This window comes from Xyrauchen texanus, chromosome 36 (assembly GCF_025860055.1).
Source record: "Xyrauchen texanus isolate HMW12.3.18 chromosome 36, RBS_HiC_50CHRs, whole genome shotgun sequence".
Lineage (NCBI taxonomy): Eukaryota > Metazoa > Chordata > Actinopteri > Cypriniformes > Catostomidae > Xyrauchen > Xyrauchen texanus.
In genome coordinates, this window is record NC_068311.1 from 13,078,108 (window position 1) to 13,095,936 (window position 17,829).

At 39.5% G+C, this 17,829-nt stretch overlaps 1 protein-coding gene across 1 annotated transcript in view; it reads right to left on the minus strand.

The window, feature by feature from the left end:
• The window catches only part of LOC127629977 (gastric inhibitory polypeptide receptor-like), a 32,436-nt gene extending 18,246 nt beyond the window's left edge, over positions 1-14,190 (minus strand). Inside the window, exon 1 of the mRNA XM_052107327.1 lies at positions 14,121-14,190. The gene's annotated coding sequence lies outside the window, so the exon portion shown is untranslated. The remainder of the gene's footprint in view (positions 1-14,120) is intronic.
• Positions 14,191-17,829: the final 3,639 nt, after the last annotated feature.

A 17,829-nucleotide genomic window follows, 5' to 3' on the forward strand; every position in this document is an offset into this window, starting at 1 on the left:
ACACTTGGTTAAAATCGCATTGTTCAGAGAAATAAATTCTGATGCAGTAAGTATCTGTATAAGTCTCTGTATAAGTCACACTGACAGAGGTTATAAGTGGCAGGTGTTAGGACCCAAGAGCAGCCACCCAAGTCCTGACTTCAATTCATCAAAAAAGTCAGACATGCTCTGTTATGAAGATTAAATTACCTCAGGAAATACAGTTCCCGCACTTGACATTGCGTTTGGGGGAGTGCCTTCTTTCACGGCCTAGTTAAAGCCTCTCTAAAATAACGGCAATATTCTAATATTGGCTATGGGGTTTGAGCCCCTCCTTTTTTTTTGCGCAAAGCTGACCACTATATAAGCATGTGGACAAACACCCTCAGAATTTATTCCTTCAAGACAGTGATCATCTCTTGTCTAGACCCCTCTACCCTTCGATAAACACGAGTTCACGGCTACGAGAAGACTCTCCGCTCCCCTGCAGTGCTCCGGCGAAAATCCCTCTGCCTCACCGGTTGACGCTTTGCTGGTGAATGGGCCTCAGCATCCTGATTCCCCGCAGCAATTTGGCAGGTGTTGCGAATCCTTACAAAGCAATTTCTTATTGTATATTGTGTGAAATATAAATATAAATATATGTTTATTTATATATTTATATATCTATAAGAGTTGCTTACGTGTTTGTGTCTTTATAAAGAAGTCGTTCAGTAAGTGTTCCTTTTGCAAGAGGCACATCCCACCGTCAGACAAGCTTGACATTTACTGTCTGATGTGGGTGCGAGGAAAGACAGGGCCACAAGGTTGAGCTGGATGAATTTGCACATGCCCTGCGAGCACCTCAATCCCCACGTGACGCATCTTTGCTGATACATTATGTGTGACTAAGCTTGCTCAGCACTCCATGCAATGGTGGCGCTCAAGGTATTTCAAGCCTTGCTCCTCAAGCAAATGGACGAGCAAGGCTTCGATGCAGAGACATTCAAACAGCTCTACACCACTACAGACTTAGCACTGTGTGCCACAAAGTCACTGACCAGGCCATCAACAAGTCCATGGGCAACTTGGTAGTTCTGGATCGACATGTATTGCTGACCCTTACAGAAATTAGTGATAAGGAATAAGCCACTCACTGAGCTTATTCACAGAGAGTCCTCTTTGGTAGCTCTGTGAATACGTTTGCTGAGCATTACATTGCGACTCAGCAGCAAACGCAGGCTATGAAATATCAGTACATCAGAGTCAGTTCGCCCACGCTCTGTTTCGAACCAGTGCTCAACTAAAATCCCCATACCTGATGCCTCGGCAGCAGCCACCGGTGAATCCACACAAGCCGTGGCGCAAATGGAAGCAGCAAAATAAGAACAGGCAGGCTTTGACCGATCCTGGATCTGAGACATTTGAACCATGCACTCACAAAGCACCTGTTCAAAATGATTACTCCGAAATGGATCTTATCGCATGTATACCCACACGATTGGTTTGCATCGATAGATTTGAAGGATGCGTACAATCAAATCAAATTGTACAACATCGCAGGATTTTTTTGAGATTTGAGTTCGAGGGAACAGCATATCAATTCAAAGTCCTGCCCTTTGGACTGTCTCTGGCTCCTTGCATTTTCACAAAGATCAGCAATACGGTTCTCACCCCTCTGAAACTGAGTGGCATGTGCATCTTGAACTACCTCAACAATTGGCTGTTACTGGCACAATCAGGCTGTTATGCCAGCACAGAAACTTACTGCTTCAACATCTAAACAGCTTGGGCCTCAATGTGAACAGGATGAAGAGCATGCTCTCCCCCAGTCAACTAATCTCCTTTTAGGGAGACTCCACGATCGGGCACGAAAATTCATGCCATTTTACAGTGTCTGTCTCAGTTCAAACTAGGGAGAACACTTCCAATGAATCTGTTTCACAAAGCATTATGGTTTACGGTGGCAGCATCCGTTGTCATTCCATTAGGTCTCTTACACATGAGACCTCATCAGACTGGCTCAAGTGTCATGTGCTAAGACATACTTGGCGCCATGGGAGCATGTGCATCACTATATCCCACTGCTGTATGGCTGCTTTAACACCTTGGACAGCTCCTGCCTTTTACCAGTGATGTGTCACGCTGGGGCAGATTGTCAGGTGGAAAGTGGTGACTACGGATGCTTCCAAAACAGGTTGGGGGGGCGGTGTGCAATGGACGCCCGACTTTCGGCACCTGGACAGGTGCGTAGAAAGCATGGCACATGAACCGCCTAGAGCTGTATTCTGTATTATAGATCAGCTGTATTCCTAGCCTTAAAGGCTTTTCAGTCAGAAATAGCAAACTATCATGTCCTGGTTTACTCAGACAACATGACAGTTGTGGCATATATAAATCGCCAAGTTGGAATTCATTCACCGCCACTGTTGAGACTGGCATGCCACCTCGTCCTATGGAGTGTGCATCATCTCCTCTCCCTGGGAGCGACATGTGTCCCAGGCTGTCTAGATTACTGTCATGCCAAGGGGTGATACCGGGCGAATGGAGACTTCATCCTCAAACTGTATTGAGGATGTGGGAAATATTCGGAAAAGCAGAAATTGATCTATTTGCCTCAGTGAGAAATACCCACTGTCCCCTCTGATACTTGAAATCCCAAGCTCCGATGGGAGCAGACGCAATGGCTCACAAATGGCCAGCGAAAAGCAAATATGCATTTCCCCCCGTGTGCCTGATTCACTCTGTAATATGCAAAGCCCAAGAGGACAGAGAAACGATTCTATTGGTTGTGCCAAAATGGCCCAACCAGCTATGGTTTCCAGAAATTATAGAGATGGTGTACAAGCTCATCATGGGAAAAACCGATGAGGAGGGATCTACTCTCTCAGGTGCAAGGCACTATCTGGCATCCCGAACAGAGCGTGCTAAATATGCCAGAACTAACGCATTCAGTCATGAACACCATTTTACAGGCCACAGCACCATCCACGAGATGCCTCTACAAGCTAAAATTTAATATGTTTAATGATTGGTGTCTCTCACATGACAAAGACCCAGTAAACTTCCCCATACATGAAATTATAATATTTCTTCAAGAGCGATTAGACGCAGGATTCACTCTGTCAATGCTCAAAGTGTATGTGGTAACTATATCTGCGTATCACGCACATGAAGCCGGCCCCACTGTAGACAAGCATGATGTAATCTCAAAGTTCCTTAAAGGAGCAAGATGATTAAACCAACCTCGGCCGGCTACAGTCCCGACTTGGGACTTAAATTTAGTCCTAAAAGCTCACGCAGGGCCCCCCTTTGAGCCTTTGGACTCTGCTATGTGCCTAAGGTCTTAACCACGCCCTTCTGAGCACAGGTGGTTTACCTTCAGGCCTTCTTCCCTCCTCCATTTTATTCGGATGAGGAACATTAATTGCATTTGTTATGCCCCTGCGGACGCTACAAATATACATTGAGCATACACTCCAGTTCAGACAGTCTGATCAGCTCTTTATATGCTATGGAGGACTCATAAAAGGAATGTCCATCTCCAAGCAAAGACTTTCTCACTGGATTGTCGATGCTGTTGCCCTGGCTTATAAGTAGCAGGGTAATACTTGCTACTTACTTGGTATTAAAGCACACTCAACTAGAGGCATGGCCTCCTCATGGGCATGGACGAACAGTGTGTCTTACAAGACATATGTTTTGCAGCAGGACGTTCTTCTCAAAACACATTCACAAGGTTTTACAACCTAAACATAACAGCTCTCTCTGTTTAGAGCACTTGCTATTTCATTGAACAAATATATACACTTATGCTCCTTCCTTTAAGGATGAGCTCCCCATCTTTTTACACAACTGCCCTGAATTCAGGCCATTGTAATTTACCATAAGTCACAAGCTTTTACATTATTAATAAACTCCCTTCCCAACTGGGTTCATGAAGGAGTTCATTCATACTATATGGCAATAGTTCATATATTCATTCCGAGTGCTCCCCTCCTGGCCCAACACAAAGGTCACTCACTGCGGCATACTCATGTCGGTCGCCATCCCAAGAGACTGCGGCGCATTTTGAAATTTGTGATGAGTGGCATGATAGGATTCTGTTCCACATTTGCATTAATAAATGCAATGTCAAGTGTACTGAGTCATAAGGGAATGTTTCGGTTACTTAAGTAACTTTGGTTCCCTGTGACGAAGGGAACGAGACATTGCAAACACTTAACAGTTACACTACAAGACTCAGAGTTCTTGAGGTATGAGCGATGTTCTCAGTCAGAGATTCTGAGGAAATGGTGTTTGTGCACCTGGTTTTATAGCGGACAGCTTCGCACCAAAACAGGTGGGGCTCAAACACCATAGCCAATATTAGAATAGTGGTGTTATTGTAGAGAGGTTTCAACTAGGACATATAAGAAGGCACTGCTTATATTTCGAAAAATACAGTACACAATACATCATCCAGTGCTGGCTTGAGTAAATAAGCTTTGTCCTTTGAAAATTATTTGGGTCAAATTTAATGAAAAATTATATGAATTGCACTCTGTGGCACTGCAGAATTTTGACGCTGAGCAATAAGGGTGTGTGCATACCTTTGTAGAAAATTATTGTTTTGGATATAAGAACATATGTCATCCGCCATATGCATTCGGGGTGCGCCCCCCTTTAATTTACACTGCCGTTCACACTTTACCAAAGTTGTGTTGACAAATATGTTTGAAAAACAAATATTATTGTGCAACAAGCAGACCCATTTTTATCTGAAAAAATTCTGATATATATCAATGATCATTGGGAAAATCTTCTGTTTATCAATGTGTGAAAAAGACATTGATCCCAAGCCTAAATAACAGTGTTGTACACCTGGAAAAAAATACATAATTATGTAGTAAGCTGTGATTATCTACTGGTCATTGTATTAAGTGTTAGTCTGGTGAAGACCTGTTTCTGCACTGTGGCTGAGGTAACACTTATCTTGGTTTCTTCCTCTTACACACACAAGAGAAATGACAATAAACCAACTTGACAACTTGGCATGACATCTTAATTTAGTAGCACGTGTATTTAATGTGACATACAGTACACATATACAGGGACAATACCCTGGAAGCAACCTGGGTTTAAGTGACTAGCTCAAGGGTACAAAGGATCACTACCTGTGGGGCTCAAACCAAGACAGCAATTGGATGGTTAGCATTACACCATTAGCCCCAGCTGGTAGATGCCAGAACTACAACATATGGTGCTATAAAGCATGTTTCCTTATTGACGACGATTCAAATATAGCCATATATTCTGGCAAAACACACATTTTCAAGTAACAAATGCACCTTCAGAGCATGTACTTCCAGGGGTTCCTGTGCCATAGTAAAGAATCAGAATGCTAACATATAGTTATACACAGATTATTTCACTGAAATACCAAATACAAAGTTTATGCATCTTTTTTTTACCCTAAATTCACCCCAAAGTTTGTATTTAAATGGAACGAGAAATAACAAAGGCGAAAACCAAAGACAGTGTTGAAAACCTGCCACCATAACCAATCATAATCAACATTCCTTAGTTTCCATTCGCACAACAACACTTACTGCTTTGGCAACTGGGGCAATGTTTAGAATTTTGATAAGAACAGACCGATCTTAGCTAAAAAAAAAAAAAAGTCAACTATCTGTTTCCAATTTCACTGTGAGACCAGTCAGGTTTCTCCTAGCATGCTCACCAAAACCTACTCTAGACTAACACATCTTACGTGTAGTCTATGCACTAAAATTAGTCTGAAAACTTCTAATTTAGTCCAAATGTAACTATAATTTCTTAGTAAACGCTCTTAAAAAATTGTCTTAGCTAAATTTTGTCAGCTTACTAATAGTCTGCTGAGAGCACATTTCAGAGAGCACATCTGAGCAGTTTTAGCACATTTCAGAGCTATAAAAGGAAATATATTTTCCTCATGCCTTTATTTACACCCAGAAAATCATCCCAAATAAAATCTTGCAATAGCATCTCATAACAACCCTGCATAGTTGCAGCATTGTGAGTGAAACAGAAAGAGGAGAGAGTGTATACATTGCTTTTTTCCAAGGCAATGAAACCAGACTCTAACACCTTACGTTTCACTAGAGGCCTACAACTGTGTGTCACTGATAAGTGCAACACTAGATGAACCTTAAAAGCAGCTGCAACATTAGCGCAGAAAAGATTAGCTAAGGTTATATGCTTGCTTACATAACTCACTGCCTGCTCGCAACCTGCCCTCAAATGTACTAGAAATCATTTATTACTCAGGTACATGGAGAATGTGTCTGTTACAGGTCTGCTTATGGGGCACTTTTGAATAGATTTTTGAGAATTCAGGCTTTGCTTTAGATAAATAAGCTTTACACCAAGTTTAAGATTGACAAAGTTTCCTACAAAACAATCTCACCAGCATCAAGTGCAAATTGACCAGAGTGTGCAAATGGTATGAAATGACAAAAACATAACCAATGGAAATACATATCTTCTCGAGTACAAATTATGATTACTCAATCAGCTGAAGTGTGCAATTTTTTCAATGTTAAATTTGTTTCTCCTAGTCCATCTTAATTTGCAGAGACAACTATAAAAAGCCATTTATTTGTAGGTTGATTTCCTTTAAAAGTTTAAACACAGTGGTGCTGGTCACACAATGGTCACACAGCTGAAGACACTTCTATTCAGACAAGCTTTCAGTTGACTTAGCTATTATGTTGTATGCTTTGTATAATGTTTCTTAACTGTTCAAATTGTTATTTTGCTACATGTAAAGCACTTTGTGATTTTTATCTGTGAAAGATGCTATATAAATAAAGTTTACTTACTTACTTACACTGGAAATCAACGTGTTGCTTCCGAAAGTTAATATACCCTGAAATCAACCCCATTATGTTGACTTACTAACAAGCACCATCCCCCGTCTGACAATTTTTGCTCCAACTCAACACATTTCCCTTAAGCGCTGATAGTGTGTTGAGAAAAAAATCATCTGAGAACCAAGAGTTTTCACGTTCAAATAAACAATGGTGAGCACGATTTGGATTTTGCATTTTTGCTAAAAAATTACATCTTTACTCCACTGATGTTTAGATTTAGGGTTTGGGGGGTATTCATTCCTGTTCGCTACAACCTTGCGTTTGGCACCACTCTGTGGACATTTTAATTACATATTAATGATAGTAGTAAAAGATTCAACAGCTTTTGCAACAGATCCAGCTACGTGAAGGATGTAAAATGTGTGCGGTATCATATTTCAGCCTGTTTCTACATATTATTAATGTGCACAGATACGTAACACTATATTGGCCGTCAGATAAAGTTCACAGTGGTTTGCAGAGGGCATTTTTGCTGGTTTAGTTGCTCATTCAAAACAGATTAAACAACCATCGATTTGACCCCTTGCTAGTTTGATTTAGATGCAATACAAATCCCCAAAGGTCTGCAATGTGTTTGATGTGTAACTGTTGTTCCCCGTCTGTCTCACTCGACGTTGTGTCCCTCAATGAGGCACCTTTACAGCCTGAAGTGGCGACTGTTTGCTCAGTGTTGTTCTTCCCGTGGTGAAGACCCCCAGAGATGCGCAGTTAGATCAGTGCTTTCCTTTCTGCAGGAAAAGTTGGAGGGCCGGCTGTTGGTTGAAGGTGTATGCAGTGGAATGTAAGTATTTAGGGAAGAACGATTTGGTCATCAGGTTCCTGAGAGGCGCGAGGAGGTTAAACCCCCTCAGGCCACGCCTCGTTCCCTCTTGGGACCTCTCTGTGGTCGTTCGGGGCCTTCGGGGAGCTCCCTTCGAGCCCCTTGAGTCAGCAGAGCTAAAGGTGCTCTCTCTGAAGACCGCCCTCCTGACGGCGCTCACCTCCATCAAGAGAGTAGGGGACCTGCAGGCATTCTCTGTTAGCTAACTGTGCCTAGAGTTCAGTCCGGCTTACTCTCACATCATCCTGAGACCCCGACCGGGCTACGTGCCCAAGGTTACCATGACCCCTTTTAGGGATCAAGTGGTGAAACTGCAAGCCTTGACGTTGAAGTGTCTGGTGCGTGCTCTTCGCATCTACTTGCAAGCTACGTTACAAGCTCCGAGCAGCTCTTTGTTTGCTTCGGCGGACAGCGGAAGGGAAGCGCTGTCTTCAAACAGAGGATTGCCCACTGGGTCGTCGATGCCATCACAATGACATACCACGCCCAGCACGTGCCGCCCCCTGCTGGCCTACGAGCCCATTCTACCAGGGGCGATGCGGCTTCTTGGGCGTTGTCCCATGGCATCTCTCTAGCAGACATATGTAGAACCGCGGGTTGGGCAACACCTAACACCTTTGCGAGGTCCTATAACCTCAGGGTTGAGACAGTTTCATCCTGTGTGGCCAGGTGTATCGCTTGTGCATAGCGCCTTTCCCCTCCCTTGAGGCAAAGACGTGCGCTCTTTCCCCAGTTGCGTTCACAGGAAGTGTGGACCCTGGACGTTCTTCCTCCCTAGCCTAGAGGCCGTCGAGTCTTCGGAGAGGCTCGCTGCTGCCCCGGTATGGGCATCACTAGGCCCCCGTACTGAGGTAAGTGCTCCACATGTGCTGGTTGTCCCCTTCGGCAACCCTGTGTGATGTATATCCCGCGAAATGGTTTCCATGCCGGTAAACCGCGTCTTCCTTGGACAGAGGGCCCTCTGCCCTTGGTCGCCGTGTTTGTAGTAACTCCTCCCCGCTTGGGTAGGATCTACCACAACGCCGCTCCACACGATGTGCTTCCGCTCCTAACCGGAAAGACCGTGCGTGTATTCCACCTAACCCCCCCCCCCCCTCGGGGCCGGGTGTGTCCTCCCCAGCTTGGACCATATATTTGGCTCCCAGCCAAACGATTTTGTTCCTTTTAAAGGGGAGAATAATAGAGAGAAGGCCCCGGCTGGGCCAGCCAGTCCTTATACTTCTGAGCATTTAGCCGTTCCACTAGGTGCAGGGGACCGCTTCATGCCAGTGTGTTGGGGTAGTTATGCGACGGCTTGCTGCGCTGGCTACGAGGCACACAGAGGTCTGCCCGTCTCGCACCGCCAGTCTACGTAACTCGGTTCAGCTCTTGTGGCGTTTTCCATTGGGACCCCTAGTGTCAACTCATCGACACAATGTCGAGTGAGTGACAGACGGGGAACGTCTTGGTTACTGAGGTAACCTCCCTTCCTTGATGGAGGGAACGAGACGTTTTGTCCCTCCGGCCACAACACTGAACCAACCGCTGAAAGCACCAGGTCTTTGGCTCGGCTCCTCAGTGCAATACCTGATGTGTATTTGCAGCGTCACTCCTTTTATACCCGTATGTCTGGGGGAGTAAATGCAAATTCCACATGCCAATTCTCATTGGCCTTTTCTCAAGATCACAGATGAATGGACTACGCAGGAGCGACCCCTAGTGTCAACTCATCGACACAATGTCTCGTTCCCTCCATCAGGGAACGGAGGTTATGTCAGTTACCGAAACATTCTCTGCTCAGAGATCTGGAATGTAGAATGGGCAAATTTGGAGTATTAAACCTCTAAAACAGGGGAGACAGAGCAGACCTCTCCATCCACTGCAGTAATGGCCTGCTCTCCCAACTTTCAAAGAAGCTTGTTTAGCATTCCTTTACTATATATTTCAGTGTGATCTATGGCAATCCAAGCCTTGCCTTGTTATGATTAGTTTTCCCAAAACCAGCTGCAAAGCTTTTTAAACTAGGATGGGTCAAAATGATACAGAGGGATATTCTATTAGCTGTATCAGTTTATTTTATGTCTATGAATTTGTTATACATCCTCAGTAATCTGTGCATTCCAGATACTGCCCGTTCTCTTCATTTATAATTATTCTTCATTTTTCTGAAACAGTCATTAATTGCAGCAATGGACTCGCTTGTGCTACATCTTTTTTCGCCTAAATGTATATCACATCCCAGCTATTAAAAGCTTTACAATGGAATACAGAATACAGATAGAACCTTATAATACTGTAAGGCTAGATTGTGTGTTCCATGAGGTTCCACAGTAGTATAATGTCCAAAATGAAAGATTCCTCCATTTGATGTAAAGTGATTAAATGGGTAACACTCCACAATAAGTTATCATTTGTTGACATTAGTTAACAACATTAATTAACATGAACTAACAATGAACAATACTTTTACTGCATTTATTTATCTTTATTCATGGTAATTTTTATAGTAATAATAATTTTTAGTAATACATTTTTAATCTTAAAAGATAACATTACTTAATGCACTTTGAACTAACATGAACTAACAATGAACAATAGTATTTTTATTAACTAACATGAACAAAGATTAATAAATGATGTAAAAAAAAAACATTGTTAATTGTTTGTCCATGATACTTAATGCATTTACTAATGTGAAGAATGAAACCTTACAGTAACGTATTACCATAAATGTTACAGGTTTTAACTGACTGGGAGTGGGAGATGCTTTGCCAAAGCAATGGTGCAAAACACAACGTTAGAGATCTTTTATGTTATTGGTCGCCACAATAACCACAATAATTATGGGACACCACAGTCTAGATGATTAATGGAAACACTGAGCTAAAAACAATACATTGTAAATACTGTATATTTTCCATTCAAATCTTCTTTTTGCTTTGGTGATTTAATTACTAAAATTTTTTCTTATTTTTAATGAGATAATCATGTTTCACATTAATTTATGGCAAGTTCATCATTTTAAACTGGATATATACTGGACAATCATTCACCCATTAACTAATAATTTACCGCATTGCATTATACTGTACATTCACTGTCCCAAAACACAATGAGTATTTCACTGTGGTCAATATTACAGTACATCATCTGAAAATAGACAGTATCATAATACATTTAAGTAGTTTCCATTTCAGGTGAATGCAAAGGCGAGCGAGAGCACAGCTGTGGGAACATTCTAGTTGTTGTGGTCAGGATCAGCCTGACACAACCAGAAGTCGTGAAATAAACTTTTAAAATAGCCCTGTGCAACGATTCAGGGATAAATCAAGGACCCTCTGATCAGTAAAAGCACAAACATTCAGAATAAATATTTAAAGACATTCAAAATGTAGTTTGTAGTGAAACAATTTGGCAATAGCTACATGAGCAGAATGAAGGACATTTAAAAAAGGGAGGGCAGGGTCAATGAGGACAATGCTTCCACCAGGTCTCATGACATACTGTATTTCTGTCTTTCCAGAACTGACTGACAAACAGAGGATTCTACTAACCAAATGTATAACATGCAAGGATACATGGATTCGATCCTGACCTGACCTGACCTGACTTTTTTTAAATATCCCAATTAAAATTGTAATTGAACGTGACAGCCAGTGATCACCATGCATTTTTGATGTATGGAAATAAGTTTAAACAATTTTCCGTTTAAAGCATGCACTCCACGGAGGGTGTGACTTGATTGGATGGACCAAATTTATATTTGCAAAATGCTGATTTCTGCCAAAGCACTTTAAACAAATGCTGTTTTACTTACAATAATCATGCAACTTTATGATAAAATTGCCTTTACAAATATTTTTTCTAGAAGCTGCATTCAAAATCCACTTGGATCAAAAATTGGAGGGGGGCAAAAATGGACATGATACTTTAAGTGTCTGCACTCAACTGTATGAGCGTAAAAGACTCAAGGATGGGTCAGGATTTTGTAAACAGTTTTCACTTTTAAGTCCTCCGGAAGCCATCCACATAAACATGCAGTCCTATTAATAATAATGATTATGATTTAATGTTGAAAACATTAGCACTGTGTATCTTTCTGCCTTCCCTGCTGTAGTGTCAAGGCCTTTCCATTTTTAACACTCACCTAAAATGAATGGGTTCATGTTTGCACTCAGAGATTGTCAGTCATGACCTCTTAATTCCAGTATGAGAGGGAAAATAATATGAATAGCAACTATAAGGTAAGAAGTTTGTAATCCTACAGTATATTTAGATTAAAAAAAAAGCTGGGTTACAAAACCTTGCTTTATGAATCATTAGAAAAGACAGACCCATTCTCTGGAAACTGTCCCGTTAGTGCCTGAAACATTTGGGAATATTAATTTGTTTGTTTTTGATAATTTCATTTGAAAAGTTTACCTCTGTACCTTTAACAAATCTTATTTTCTGGGTTTTATTTCAGGGCCACAACCACTACAATGAGATGAGATTATTGGTCAAACAATATGTTTTTTTTTTTTATATTGGTTATATTTACAATTATATATATAAATACAAATATTACCCAAGACATTTCCCAGATAGCACACGTACATATCCAAGATGTCTGTTTTAGATCTTTTCATCTGGACAGCATCACAATCTAATTAGCATCTGCTAAACATCTTAAAAAGATCAGATTTACAAATATTCTAATCATAATTTTCTCAAAGAGATCTGCTGAATGTCTTATTGACATCCGAGACATTCTCAATGATATGTCTTGTAGACTTATATTATTGCAGATGAGCAAACAACATTTAAAATACATCTTCCAGATGTAAACACAAACATCAAATAGATGTTTGGGTTATGTACGTGTGCTATCAGGGTTCTCTTTCATTTCTTATTTCACTTTGTGAAACAATCATTCAGCCCTGTTTCATTCAAAATGTTTTAAAGTTAAATGAAATGTTCGAAGTTTAGCTAATAGTAGGTTTAACTAGTAAATGCCATTGCACCACATAACAAGATTCACAGTAAATATTTGTGTTTTATGTCAAGATTTATTTTTATTTTATTGATTTTTGTATATACAGTATATATATATATATATATATATATATATATATATATATATATATATATATATATATATATATATAAACTGATCACTGGGATTTTTGTAATAGAGTTGAAATATTTGACATTTTAAACATTTGTGTCATCTTAGGTCATTGCCATAAATCATATCAATCATATCACCCAAAACCAAATCGTTCTGTAGGCTGTATTGATTTTGCATTGAATGTTACCATGGTTTCTTTTTAAAACCTGAAAGTCATTACTTCATTTCTATGCAGGCTATTCGTCATGTCTTGCTGCTGAAATATGAGAGAAATTGCCTCGTGTGTTTTAGTTTTGTTGCACGTGCTTAATTGAGTTCACACGCGGTGCAGAATGCCAAAGCAAACTGGTGATGACGATGCGCTGGAGCGCGCTTTTACGCGCATGCTGCGCAGCAGGGCGCACAAATCTAAGGGGAGCTGTACAAATAAATATCGTGTTAACAGCTGTGTCATGTCATGTTAAATTACAGTGTGAGATACACACAACTGACAGCTTCACGGTCAAATCTTAAACTATCGGAGTGCCAGAACTACTTTGTAATACACAATGTTAACACAAACCATAGCCTGGTCATGACCATCATGGTCGTTCACTTCACTTGCACTTGAATATTAACATTCTGTTTCATGTGGGTTACCATAACACACGAGACACGCTATATACATTTTAGATTAGGACAATATCGTTTTCTCCTTATTAGTTCCTTTGGCTGAAATGTCATTAGGCTCGAGAACAAGCTTGAAAGTCAGTCATATCATTTAATATGACGAATTCACCTGACTACATTACATTTATACCAACGAAAGTAATCTGAAGGGTTAGATCAAATAATAGAACCTTAGTGGCCGTTCAGACCAAACGTGTTCTTGCACTGAAAAGCCAAAAAAACGGAACAGAACGCATCGAGACGCGCCTTTTTAAATCGACAAAGCCTGTAAAAACACGGCCTTCCTTCATAAGACGCTGAAAAAATAAACAACGAGACGTGGCACGTCACCACTTTTTACAGTTTACAGATTATTTGTGAGCAATCTCCTCCCAAACTCAACATAACCTAAAAACTTATTACACAGTCATTTTAAATGTTGGGCTGAAAAACAAGACTGTCAGTGCTAGAACTGTACACAAACATCAGTAGAATCTGTTTACACATATGCACTGATTTCTAATATTTATATCATAAACATAATCGTTCTAAATATTTCACTCGTTACTTCAAACAATACATAAGCTACATAGGATACATACAGACGATAGGCTACTTGCCTTGCCTACATAAAGTTCAAGAAAATAAAGTAGGCTAATTACACAAAAGACACTCACAACACAAAACGTAATTTCATCCAAAAGCGTCTTACCGTTTGGAGAAACATCTTAATCTTGAATAATAAGAAATCTTCCTTTTTATTTAGTCGAACTGGGCAAACCCACTTTCCTCAGTGCAGTAAATTAGAAAAGCTGTTCCGCTCTACTTCTTGGCGATACTATTCATTCAATATGTCTCATATTCCAAAGTCAGAAGAAAATGAAACTGATAAATTCCACACGTCCATCACCTTGAGCCTCTGTGCGCGAGTGCACACATCAGAATGAACACGCGCGCACCAGACTGGCTCACCTATTAAACCGCTGTGACAGATGAATATTCGTGTTCCTTAAAGGTACAGGAGCCAAATATGGCGTCATCCTACATGACTACAACCTCATGTGAATGTTACAAAAAGAATGTGGCTCCTTTCTGAGTTACTTTTGTCAGGAACTACAACATCAATAAATAAACCAAATTTCAAATCAAATGTGCTTTAAAGAAATGTGAAGGAAGCTTTGAAAATTACATTTTTAAATACTAGTGACAGTGGACAAAGAGGACACAAAGTGGAGGAAGCAAATAAAAGTAGATAGCCAGAGACAGATAGATTAAGAAAGTGTCTGGTGTATGCAATATCCAATAAATACTCTGAAAATAGGAAAAATATCTCAATAAAATGAACTTTTGACAATAAAATAATAAGTGAAACATATAACTCATGTGGGCCCGCACACACACACAATCACTCACGCTCACCCCCTCGTTACAGGCCTGTACCATTGCTAGTGTGCGTTGGGGCCACAAAACAAACAAAATAAAGATTGAGTACCATAATTCCCTTTTAGCTCTAGCGTCCTCCAAATTTGGGAAACTGGGTTGCTAAACAGTCTTTGTGTCTGATGCGTAATCAGACATGCAGCTGCCTCACCAGTCCCTCGTAGCCAGAGGTGCCCTGAACCTCACAGTGATTCAGGGCGCTATCTGGATCTCCCTCCAGGCAGTGTTTCTGAAGATTTAACTGTGTAACTGTGGTTAACGATGATGGTTTCTTCAGCAAGCATCTATAGTCCATACTGCAGTTGTGTATTAACAATACTTGGCTGATGTATGCTTCTATTCAGAACTAACTTGTCTGGGACCGGTTCCACCAGCTATGGGTAAGTTACAACTTAGCCTAGAAGTGACATAATTGGGCACTATGTCACAATTTACACGCTAGCGTTGCACCATTAAACTTAGGTAGGCTGTAACCCAACGTGTGAACTAAAAATTTACGGAAGACTCCGACCAGGAGTAACAGTTGGAATAAAAAAGCAGAATGATTTAATGACATCATTGAGCTCATGCTTCACGTGACAGACTATAATCCTTTAGACATATGATGATGTTGAGATTTACACATGTTTACTTTTACGAGAGAATATTATTATGTTTTTTAATTGCTTTTTAGCCGCTCTTCAGCATGAAACTGATCTAACCGTGCATGTGGTGGGTCACCCAGTGTCAAGTTTTATCACATAACATTTTTTAATTATATGATATTAAAATGAATAAATGTCAGTTTTTACAACCTGATATATTATTATTAATGTATTGGCCTTATTAATTTTAGACAGTTTCTGAATAATGTTATTTATATAGGCTAAATAAACTATATAACAAATCTACCTTTATTACTTGTCGTATTTCAACGGGAATATAATTTATTACAGCTGATATTTACCTGAGCAGACAAGGCTTGAACATCAACCGTAACAAGATAAAACTAAAATGCATGGCTTTTTAACACTTCTGTGTCAAATTTGCTTATTTATCAAAAAATGTAATCATCATATTATGCGACTAAGCATTATTTACAGAGAGCTTACGACCTACTAGTTAAGTCTTGCCTTAAGAACAGGTGGTGCAACCAAATTAGGCACTGACTTAGTTACCCACTCCCACACAGGAAACAACAATGCAAAATACATACACAAAAAAACACATACTAAATCGCACTGTGGTATTAATGTGGTTAGTTTGTTTAGCTATTCCTGGAATGGCTGATTTGATGGTTCATCCTGCCAAAAATAGGTCAAGTATTATCAGCCATCATTAGCGGTGTTAGCATTCTGTCTTTTGCAAAGTCTATAAAGCACCTCTCCAGGCTATGCAATGGCATTCCAGGTACTAAATCATTATTAAATCAGTAATATTTAATTCTAATGATATAATATTACTGAAAGAGTATTGGAAAGTATTTGGAATCTTTAAAATGTTCAGATTACAGTGATATTACACAGTATAACAAAATGTCAAACTGTAAATTGTAAAATGCTAGACCTTTTCTTAGAATTAACTTAACTTTTCTTTGCCATTTTTTGCAGTTTCTTGTAACTTAAAAATTAAGGTAATTTTTAGTGGCTGTATGTCAGTTTATAATCATCACATTTGTCAGTTATGTGGTCAGATGACAAAACAGCAGTTGTTTTATAATCACTGGAGCTGCTTCCTAAATTAAATGCTTTTGCGTTTGTTTTGTTTGTCTGTTTGTGTGTTTGTTTGTTTGTTTGTTTGTTTTTTTGTTTGTTTGTTTTAAAAACATAAGGCATGCTACAATATGACTGTAGTCAATTATTTGAAATAAAACATCTTAAGGTTTGTTCTGTCAGCACTGACAGATTTTGTACAATATTTGATGACTTAGGGAAAAAAATGTAAATTATGTCAAACATATGCTTTGAAGATGAACAGATTTGTTGGCGGGCGGGTTTGATGTCAATCAGCTAAATTAGGTCACAAAACAGCAAACAAAGATTTGGCTATTATATTCATGTTAATCAAATGACCCACTTTCCACCATGCTAAATGTTCAAGGTTTTTTTTTTTCTTTTCCTTTTGGTAATTATTAGCAATTGTGTCAGCAGTGGTATGTGCTTGAGATTCACCTTTAATTCACAGCACAATTACTGGGGAATTTGGTAATAATGTGCCAGCATATTCTACTTTTTAATTTGAGATAGTATCAGTTTAGTCACTGTTGACATAGAAGGTATGGCATCCTTACTTCCAACCCTACCATTTTTTCAAGCAACTTTTCAGGTTCTTGTGGAAGTGTGTCTTGTATTCTTAAATGTGTAAACACCACACAAAGAAATTTGTCACCTGAAAAAAATTAGTATTAAAATACTAATACGCTACCATAAAAGTAGTCTATACAACACAAAGCTGTTGTATGGCCCCAGAAACTTGCACAAGTCAAATGGGCTACTGTTATGATGACTTTATACTTTTATGGTGCTTTTTATTATTTGTCCTTTTTTAATCTTGACAGCTTCTGCTCACTATAAAATGTTATTGTATGGTATACAGCTGTTTAAAATATCTATTTTTATGTTCCAAGAAAAAGTAACATCATATGGGCTTTGAACAACATAAGGGTGAGTAAATGAGTGAGTAAAAGTACATTTTCAAATTTTAGGTGAACCACTCATTTTACTGGTGGCTCAATTTTGAGAACAGGCCTGACAAGGACATACTCAAAAAAAACATTTAAATGTATTTTATTTTTTAAAAGAAGACTCTTAGGAGATGCTGTTAAAAATTCACAATTAATTAAATTATTTAATTAAGATTTTAAATTATTACCTAACAATATTTGCATTAAAAATATATGACACTGTCCTTGCCAAAAGTCTTACCATGCTCTAGTAATCTGAGGGTGATAGTGCTCTACTTAATGTTTTATAGATAATTCTCTTAGACTATGTCAAGTGAAT